This window comes from Saimiri boliviensis, chromosome 11 (assembly GCF_048565385.1).
Source record: "Saimiri boliviensis isolate mSaiBol1 chromosome 11, mSaiBol1.pri, whole genome shotgun sequence".
Classification (NCBI taxonomy): domain Eukaryota; kingdom Metazoa; phylum Chordata; class Mammalia; order Primates; family Cebidae; genus Saimiri; species Saimiri boliviensis.
In genome coordinates, this window is record NC_133459.1 from 101,737,063 (window position 1) to 101,747,668 (window position 10,606).

Sequence of the window (10,606 nt, forward strand, 5' to 3'; positions counted from 1 at the left end):
ATGGGGGGCGGGGCAGAAGCCATATCAGCACCAACCAGGGCAAACAAAGATGAGCTGTCTTCGAGGCTTGAAGTGGTTCCTTTCCAACAGTATTTGAGTTTCCACTGTTTCCCGCCTCCTGGCCAACAGAGGCTATCTGTGCACCCACCCTGCCCCCTCTCGGGCTCCGTCTCTGGCCTCCACCGGGGCCTTCTGCAGGTAGGTATGAGTCCCTTGCTTCTCTGCAGCGGCTCTCAGACATGGAATCTGAGGAGAGGCAGCATCCAGACACGTGGTCAGTGGTGGTTAGAAGGGAGTTTAGAAGGGAGGATACTCTGGCCACGGGGATACCCAGCAGCATGGTAAGTAGAGAAGGTCTGTGCCTATCACAACCCTGATGGCTGACTCTGATCACAGCTCAGCATCCCTCTCCCCTTCCAAACTTCAGGGCCAAGGCACAGAGGGGGCCCTTGGCAGTACCCATCAGTCCTGGAAATTGAGGGCTCCAAGAACCTCTGAATTGGACTCTTGAGGTCCTGAAGCCTTGAGCCCAGGACAGCTCATCTCCCTGACACTAATAACATCAGGGGCAGGCTCTATGCAACGCATCCCTCCATGAGGTCAGTCAGCCCCTCTCTAGCAGTTCCTTCTTTCGGGGTAAGCACTATCTTACAGGACCTCATGATGCAGGTAGCTGCATCAGTCCCAACCGCCAAACAAGCCAGGAGAAACTGGCTTAAAAGCTGAGTAGGAGTACAGGGCCTGGGGAAAGGGGAGACACCCTGGGGTAGGGGTTCAGCATCTGGGCCAATAAAGGCATCCAGTCCCCAGCTGGCTGCAAGTGAGCCCTGGGAGGCCGGTCCTGGGCTTTGGAGCAGCAGCTGAGGAGTGGGATTAGGAGAGAATGAATCTAAGAATATCGGTGGAGATAGATGTCACCTCATTCAGCTGCACGACCACCTCCTAAGAAGAGGTATGCCCTTTCCTGGCCCACATGCCCAGTCCTCGTCTGCTCTCTGTCCCAAAGGATGAAGGAATCAGAAAAATTCCAAAGATATGTCAGCACAACTCCCCCACTTTCCATCCTAAGGCCTCAGCCTTCCCTGCGGGTTTCTCCACATCCTAGGGCTGGCTAAGAGGCTCCAGCGAGGGTAAACCTCTTGTAAGAAAGCCGGGTTGACCCAGAATTGCTCCTCAGCAGACTTGTGGCTTAGTCAGGAGGAGGTGCAGAGGAGCCTGAGTTATGGGTGCCAGAAACATCAAAAACCCGGGGTCCCGGGGACCTTGAAGTCAGATAGTCAGGGTACAGTCAGGGTCCCCCAGCTGTGTGGCCCCTTAACCTCTCTGAACTTAGTTTTGTCCTGACCTCACAGTTATGCCTATTAAAGCAGGCACTGTGTGTGAGAGCCTGGCACAGAGCAAGTGCTTATTCATGTTTAAAGCCTCCTCTCTGTGACTTGGGCAGGTGGCGGGGCTGTATCCCCAACTCCTCAGCACAACTTAGAAGCCCAGAAACACATCCAGGAACCCCCCGCCTGGGCTCAGTGCTGGCAGCTCTTAGCAGCCTGGTGCTAAAACTGGCACAGGACCAGGTCCTGGGTGGGCAGAGGTCAGACCCCTGAACACCACCGTGGTGCTGTGCCTGTCATGCTGTGCCTGTGGATGTGCACTCTTCCAAGCCACCCTCCCCACCACACACACACACAAGCATTGCCTCCATGTCTGAGTAAGTCAGTTTCAAATCCTCGATCCCACGCATTTCTCCTCTAAACTGGAAATACGGTGGTCTAGAAGAGCAAAATCAATCTTGTGGGTGGGTGAGCAATGCCTCCAGCTTAGGCACTGGAATGGTGGGAGGGTAGCTGACTGTATTTACAAGAATCCCAGATTTATAGTGCTACAGCAGCTGAGCTGCCTGTGTTCCCTCCACCTGTTGCCCCTGACTCACGGCCCACCTGTCTGCCCAAGGCCTCTGAGGAAGTCCCCAGGCATCCTAGTCCCGGCCTTCCTCTACTTAATTTCAGATATCCAAATAAGGAGTTTTAAAGGACATCTGAGAGAAGCCTCAGGACCTTGTGGACAACGTCAGGCTTTGAGAGCTTTGCAGCTTTGAGACAGCTTGCTGTAGGGTAAAATGGGAGTGAAGTGCGCGTCCAGGCAAGGTCAGGTGAGGCGAGGGAACTGGTGTCCCGAGTTCTGCGGACAGGTTATACACATCTGCTTGGTGAGGCCAGACTAGCCTGTGACATCTGAGCCTCACCACTTACGTGCTAGGTGACCTTGGTCAGCTCATTACCCTCTCTGAGCTGAAGGGACAAATTCCTACCTCGTGGGGTTGTGAGAATTGAATGGGATCAAGGTGCAAAGTGGTTGACCTAGACCCTGGCCCAGAGTCGGCAGTCAGTAGCTGGAATAACACGCATGACCTAAGCTAATGGCAACTCCATCTTTCCACCACTCAGGCCAAAAACCGTGGAGTCATTCTTGACTCCTCTCTCTCTCACATCCCACACCAAAACCATCAGCAAAAGCTTTCATCTCTCCCTACGGCCAGGACCCCACCTGCTCTCACCATCTCCTTTGCTCTGCCTGGGTCCATACCACCATTGTCCCTCACCGAGGTTATGGCTGCAGCATCCTGGCGTGTCTCCCAATGACCCCTCGATCTTTTCTTAGCACAGCACTCGGAGGGATCAGACTCTCCATGGCTCCCTGTTTCATCCAAGTTCAAGTGGACAGAAAGGCAGCTTGTGATCTGCCCCTTGTGCTAACACGCTCCCCTGGCTCCTCCGCCCCAGCCTTTCTGCCCTCCTCCTGAATCTCAGCACACCGGCATAGGCTCCCCTTGCTTGGGGCGCATGCCCCTGTTACCTGTGACTCAATCTCCCCTTTATATGATACGCACCTTGACCACTACCCACCCCTAGCCCAGATCCCCCTCACTCCTTTACCTACTTCACAGGTCCTTTTTTTTTTTTGAAACGGAGTCTCACTCTGTCGCCCAGGCTAGAATGCAGTGGTGCAACCTTGGCTCACTGCAACCTCGGCTCACTGCAACCTCCACTTCCCAGGTTCAAATAATTCTCCTGCCTTAGCCTCCCAAGTAGCTGGGATTACAGGTGCCTGCCACCACGCCTGGCTAGTAGAATCAGAGTTTCATCATATTGGCCAGGCTGGTCTTGAACTCCTGACCTCAAGTGATCCACCCATCTTGGCCTCCCAAAGTGCTGGGATTACAGGCATGAGCCTCCGCACCCGGCCTGCTGCACAGGTCCTTTTGCTCACAACACTTAGCACATTCTAGTCTCCCATGTAATATGTTGATTTAATCTCTGTTTTGTTCCCTGATGTATCCTAGACACTTAGAACTAAAAAAAAATGTTTGTGTGTGAGTGATATAATCTCACAACAATCCTATGAGGTTGTTAAGTCAGCCTACATATTTTAATGATAGAACCCCCAGTTTTTCCATGCTTAAGCTGCGATTCTCTCCAAGTGTCTGGGGTGACGGTCAGGGTGACAATAAAAACAACGGCCCCCAGGTCTGCCCAGCCCCTTCCCCTTTATGAATGCTCTGCCCAGCATACTGGCCACTTTAAACACTGGCACACACAGAGATGCGAACCCATTCCTTTGGCTCCCCTCTACACGGCTGAGGCCAACTAGAACTTTCTTGAGCTTTTCCTGCTTCCCACTAAGGGAGAAAATCGGGGAAATTAACACAGAGAACATAAGAATCATAAAAACTGTCTGGCTTACAAAGTACGGGTTTCTTACAAAGCAGAGGGGACTGCTTTGCTTCCAGTACCTTCTGAGGTGGCTGTGTTCCTACCTCAAGGTCCTGGCACGACTCTCTAGGTGCCTGGCCTGTGCCTTCCCAGAGCCCAAGCTCCCACCTTCCACCTGCCTCCTGCATTGCCCATCCTGCCTGTAGAGCTGGTAACCTTACCCTGCTGTAACCTAGTCATGACTAGAGAAGCTCACTTCCCTGGGACGGTTCCCTCTTCTGTAAAATGGGAAGGGTCATGCTGGTGGGAGGTACAGATGAAATAACAGGTCTGACGGGCTTTGGAAACGTTCAAACCTTACACAAAGCTAAGATAAACTGGAGGTGTGCAGGTGGGGTCAGGACCTGTCCCAGAGCCAGGAATGCTGATGTAGCCATTAGCTGCAAAATTCACCCTTGCCGGGGCAGGACTCCTTGTCTGGTCAGAATCCCTTGCCTGGGGACTTGCCATCTGATCACAGACAAAGGAGATTTGCTTTCAGTTAAACAGTGACCCTTTGGTCTCCCACTCACCTGGTTGTAGATGAGGCAGAAACTGGGGTAGATGGAGCACAGAGGGAAACTGAGGCCCCCAGTGTGGCCATGCTTGGAGGTACCACCAAATCTGGTACAAGATCCCAGAGAAATTTGCGGGTGCAGTGGTGCACATCTGTAGTTCCAGCTACACAGGAGGCTGCGGTGGGAGTCCAGCATGGGCAGCATAGTGAGACCTGCCTCTTAAGAAGAGAAACTCCCGAGGAGAGCATGTCCTGGCAGGAGTGCCTTGAGCAGCAGAATCCTTATACTTTCTTTTTTTTTTTTTTTTGAGACAGAGTTTCGCTCTTGTTACCCAGGCTGGAGTGCAATGGCCCGATCTCGGCTCACCGCAACCTCCGCCTCCTGGGTTCAAGCAATTCTCCTGCCTCAGCCTCCTGAGTAGCTGGGATTACAGGCAAGCGCCACCATGCCCAGCTAATTTTTTGTATTTTTTTTTAGTAGAGACGGGGTTTCACCATGTTGACCAGGATGGTCTCGATCTCTCGACCTCGTGATCCACCCGCCTCAGCCTCCCAAAGTGCTGGGATTACAGGCTTGAGCCACCGCGCCCGGCTATACTTTCTGAAGAAACTTTGCTTGGCATAATGCAATCCATAAAGGCACCTACTATGTGTCAAGAACTACTGTTGGTACTGGGGATACAGCAGAGAACAAGATGGACTCCTGCCCTCACGGTGCATACCGCCTGTGGGTGAGACAGACATTAAGCAAGTACACAGATTATTATCATCGGTAACAGAGGCAAGGACTCAGATGGAGAGGCACAGGGTACCATGAGAATGTTTAATAGAGGAACTTGACATTGCAAAGGGTGTGTCAAGAAGTCTTCCCGGAGGAGGTGCCATTTGAGCTGAGAACTTGTTGCAGGGCACTGTTCGATTATTTCTAGCAAGTCAAAACTAGGTTCCTCACACGGCCCCCAGGAGGCTAGATACAGAGTGTGGCCCCAAGGCCCTAGGCCAGGGCCCAGATAGGGAATAAGACCTGGCAGTGACGGGGCAGGGAGGTCCTGAGGGGTGCAGCCTGAGCTTGGGCTCTGACCCCACTCGTCCTCCAGCATACCCGTGTGCACACCCGAGCCAGCCTGTGAAGGGAAAGATCCTGGCTGCTCAGCCACCCACGGACACAGCGGGGCAGGGCCCCATGACCTCATTGTAATAGTGTCCTACAGCCTGGCCAGCAGGAGGAGAAAACAAACACTGAAAAGTCCCCCAGCGCTCCCTGATGCCGGTTCAGGAAGATTCAGGCACTGCAGGCTCCAGGCCCCAGGCTGCGTGCCCTACTCGGGAGGCCTGAATGGAATTCGAAAGTACTTATTTCTCACTGAAAAATTCCAAAGATTGCTCAACATTCCTTTTACCCCAGGAGCTGGGGTTTGGCAGGAGACGCTGAGAGCCGGCAGGAATGGGAGCCTGTGGGCCTGCTGCATGGCTCAGCACTGTCAGGGAATAGCTTCTCTGCCCTGCTCCCTGGGGGCTTAGGGTGGGGGACAGGGGTTGCAGGGGGCTGTCAAGACCCTCCCTCACCCAACGCAGGGGCTCTGACAGTGGGGTGATTTTGGTGGAGCTGGAAATAAGTTGGGGAAGTCTCCTGGCTTCTGCAGAGGAGAGATGCTGTTCCTGCCCCTTGAAGAGAGCTGCCATATTCCCAAGAGGGCTGGGGACTGGGACCCCAGGTTCTCTGGCTCTGGTATGAAGGCCTGTTTTCCCAGCTCTCAGGAGCCACAGGGGAGTCGCTCACCGAGAGGACTTTCCGTGTTTGCCAGGGAGAGGAGCTCCCTCTTCCCAGCTCTCTGCTTGAGGAGCCTGGCTCAAATGCTTCCTCCTCCAGGCAGCCTAGTCCCTACCTGGACTGAAATCCTCCTCCAAACACATGATGTTTCATGGTGTAGTTATTGCTATACCATGTCTGCTCTACCCTACTAAGGAGAAAAGGGGAAGGCAGTCACCTTTTTGGTTCACCTCTGTATAATTCTGCAGGGTCCAGTTGGCACAGAGATGTGTGTACCAAGGTGTTTACCGAAGCATTGCTTACAGCCAGGGAAAATCACAAGTTATCTAAATGTTCAAGAGTAAGAGTTTGATTAAATCAGTTAGAACGTACCCATATATGAGAATGCTAAGCGGCCATCAGCAATTCCATTCTCAACAGTATTTAAAGGAATGGGAGAGTATTAAAATCAATAAACTTCCATTACACAGAAGGAACATTTTAGTGTTTCCTTCATTTATTATTTTTTATGTAGATAGACAAATATGATAAAACCCAACCAAAACACGATCTGTGTTGGGGATAAAAATTAACGCGTGATAAGTGTAGGTTTGTAGGATGGTGAGAGTAATAGAAAACAGCATCTGACGCAAGGGGGAGTCTATATTGTCACAACAAGCACAAGATAAAGATGTTGAAAACTGTACCACACTCAGGACTCTGTATGCTGAACTAAGAAAAGCCCCACGTGGTCATGAGTCAGTCACTGTCTAATCTCACCCACCTGATCCGCAGAAAGGAAGAGCATTTGGCTGGCCAGAGAACAAAGATGGGAGAATCAAAGACTATTGATCATTCCATTTTTGAATAATCGTCAAATGGACATATATTTTTAATGAAATCGGAACCATACTGTTTATATGCTTCATATCCTTTCATATTTAACATTGTATCTTAAGCCACACTTCATTCTATTAAATACTGTTTTAAAACATGACAGTATTTAAACATCCTGGGGTTTTTTTCCTTTGTTTTTTGTTTTTTGTTTTTTTTGTTGTTTTTTTTTTTGTTTTTTTTTTTTTTTTTTTTGATACGGAGTTTCACTCTTGTTACCCAGGCTGGAGTGCAATGGCGCCATCTCGGCTCAGTGCAACCTCCACCTCCTGGGTTCAGGCAATTCTCCTGCCTCAGCCTCCTGAGTAGCTGGGATTACAGGCACGCGCCACCATGCCCAGCTAATTTTTTGTATTTTTAGTAGAGACGGGGTTTCACTATGTTGACCAGGATGGTCTTGATCTCTTGTCCTCGTGATCCACCCGCCTCAGCCTCCCAAAGTGCTGGGATTACAGGCTTGAGCCACCATGCCCAGCTTCTTTGTTCTTATCTTTGGTTTCCCCTACTCCTTATTCACAGGGTAGTACAATTGTTGAGTCAAAAGATATAAATATTTTAAGATCACTGAAACGTATTTCCAGATTTCCCTGCAGAAAAGTGTTTGCAGTTTGCACTCAGCAAATGAGCCTGCAGCCCTGTCGGTAGGCGGATTTCTCATTGCTGAAGTCTGAGCGGATGGATTCGAGAGAGATGTTTAAACGGTGGAATTGTGGAATTTGGTGGCTGCTTGTGGGTATGGCAAGTCTCCTACCTCAGCCTCCCGAGTAGCTGGGATGACAGGTGTGCACCACCACGCCCGGCTAATTTTTGTATTTTTAATAGAGACAGGGTTTCACCGTGTTGACCACGCTCATCTCAAACTCCTAACATCAGGTGATCCTCCCACCTTGGCCTCCCAAAGTGCTGGGATTACAGGCATGAGCCACCATGCCTGGCCTCTCTTCTTTTATCTTTTGAGGATTCTAAACAAGCTTAGTTTACAACCATTTTCATCTTGCTCTGCTGCTTTCTTTTCATCTGGAGGGAGTTTGTTCCCTGCTGACTGCTTTTGTTGGCAGCCTTTCTTCATATGAGTTTTCCTGTTTCTTACCCATGGCAATGTTTAGTTTCTTTTGAAATGTGGCAGCATTGGTTTATTTTCCCCTCTTTCATTGAGGAGGCAGCTTAGAGTGATGGCAAAGAGCACAGGTTCAGGGGTCGTGCTGCCAGGGCTCACATCTCCACGATTTAATAGCTGCATAGCCCTGGGCAGCCTTCTTTAGTTCTCTGAGCTTCCATTTCCTCATGTGGACACTGGAGGATAATAATAGCACCTACCTAATGGGAGAGTTTTTGGGAGAGTTGAATGAGCTAACACCTATAAAGCACATAGACCAGGCGTCCCCAAACTGCGGCCCCCTGAGGCCATTTATCCGGCCCCCCGCCGCACTTCAGGAAGGGGTACCTCTTTCATTGGTGGTCAGTGAGAGGAGCACAGTATGTGGCGGCCCTCCAATGGTCTGAGGGACAGTGAACTGGTCCCCTGTGTAAAAAGTTTGGGGATGCCTGGCATAGACCACGCCTAGCACACAGTGTTTAATAAATATTGGGATAATTTCTACATATTTGGAGAAAATAAATGAGTTTGGTGGGCATGGAAGTGGTGTCAGCATTAACTTAGAGGGTCATTTGATGGCAAGTCCATATTTCGGATTCTTGGGTGTGTCGGCAAGTCTCCTTGTGGCTCCTCATCATCTTGCCCTCATTAGTGACATGATTATTACAGCCACCAACCACTCCAACACACCTCATGCACAATGCTGGTGGGAAACATGGCAACCATTGTAAATGCTACCATTTGAATTGGGTTACAAGGAAGCAACATTCAGTGAACACTGGTCCAACATTTAAACCACATCCAGCTGGATAGGGACAGGGAGGTCAGGGCTGTGACTGATTAGTGTCACTGCATCCTTGGCAAGGAGTGAGTTTTCTCGTTGGCCAGTCTGGCTCTCCAGGTTTTGCCTGTTAGGAACATTCCCTTTGCCCATATCCGCAAGACCCCTCGGGAGCGTGGGAGTACGAAGGATCCCCCTGCTGGAGCCTGTAGTGACTCACACATCACTTCCTGTTGGTCTTGTACCTGCACATTACCTCACAATAGAGTTTCCCCAAATTGTTGGATGATAGAAATCTCCTAGGAAATTTGGTGACAATAGAGATTACAAGAATCCCAAGGAATTCTTATTGTCAGGAAAGTTTAGAAAATAACCACCTTAGTGGTTCAGCAGTCCTACACCTTCATTTGGCAAACTTGTGCTTTTTCAGCACTCATTAAACCTTGCGTCATTGTACTGTGAGTTTCACTCTTGGGGGGGTCTCTATGACTAATAACCATCTCCAGAAATGTTGAGGGTATGAGAGGCATGCTGGCCCTTGCCCATGTGGCTTCAGTCTCTTACCTGCAGCTCTGGAGGCTCTGCCCATTCCCAAGGGCTCAGCAGGAAACTGGGGAGGAAAGGCAGTCTGCCATAGGGACTTTCATATTATATTGCGGTGGGGTGCGGCGATGTCGGCAAATTCCTTGTTGGGCAAGGAGGGCACAATATGACACACTTGGCTGGTTATAGTTCTTTCCAGGTATCACCACTTCAGTTTTCAGGATCCTCCAGTTTCTTCATCAGTGCAGAACCTTTAGTGTGGGAAGAGAATTGGGTTTTTCCTGTTGGACAAAGGCCATGATGGTAAACAAAGGGCGTGACTTGGCCATTTGGGACTTCCAGCAACTAACAGAAAGACCTCTCTTAAAGTTGCATCTCTCTGACCGGGGCGTCTTGACTGCCTGCTTCTTCTGGGTCTTCTCTTTCTCTCCCTCATAGTATCCTGCCAAAGGCTGCAGGAAATCACCAACATTCTATTAGCCTGGTATTTTCATACCAGGTCTCCTAAAGCATAAGCCTGCATAGCATGTGCTCTGAGTCCCAAGAAACACTGGAAAGTGGTCTAACTCCTTGAGAACATAAAATTAGGGAATGCGGTCTTCCCAGGCTAGGATCTGCTACCTGCTCTCACAAACCAACCTTAATTTAGCCATTTGGAGCTTGTCAACGTTCACCTCCTAGTTCAGGTTCCAATTTCTGCACTAAGATTTGTTTAGTCATCTTAGTAGTGAGTGACAGAAACACAGCTCAAACTGATTTTAGCCAAATAGACATTGGTTGGAAGGATCATGTGGCTGGGAGAAGAGCAGAGTGCAGCTGGCCCCAGTGACCAAAGGTGATCACAGAGACTTTCTCTCCACCCTTCATCCTTGCCCTCTCTCACACTAGTGTCATTCTCTCTCACAGGGTTGGTGCAGATGGCAGGAGAATGCCTCTGGCGGCTTCTGTGACTCACCAACAGAGAAAGATGAGGCTTGTTCTCTCCAATCATAACATTTTAAATCACTAAGACAGACTGAATGGCTTAGTTTAGCTCAGTTATTGAGCTCTATTTTAGACCACATGTTTTAAAGGAGGTGAAGGAGCATTTCCCAGAAGCAGGGTATTTTCTAAACAACAAAACGTGACAGAACAGAACAGTAGAATTGTTCGACCCAAAAATTTAAAAAATGTAAATTGAAATGACAAATACCATTGGAATGAAATGGCCGAACACAGTGGCTCACGCCTGTAATCCCAGTACTTTGGGAGGCCAAGACAGGCGGATCACTTGAGGTCA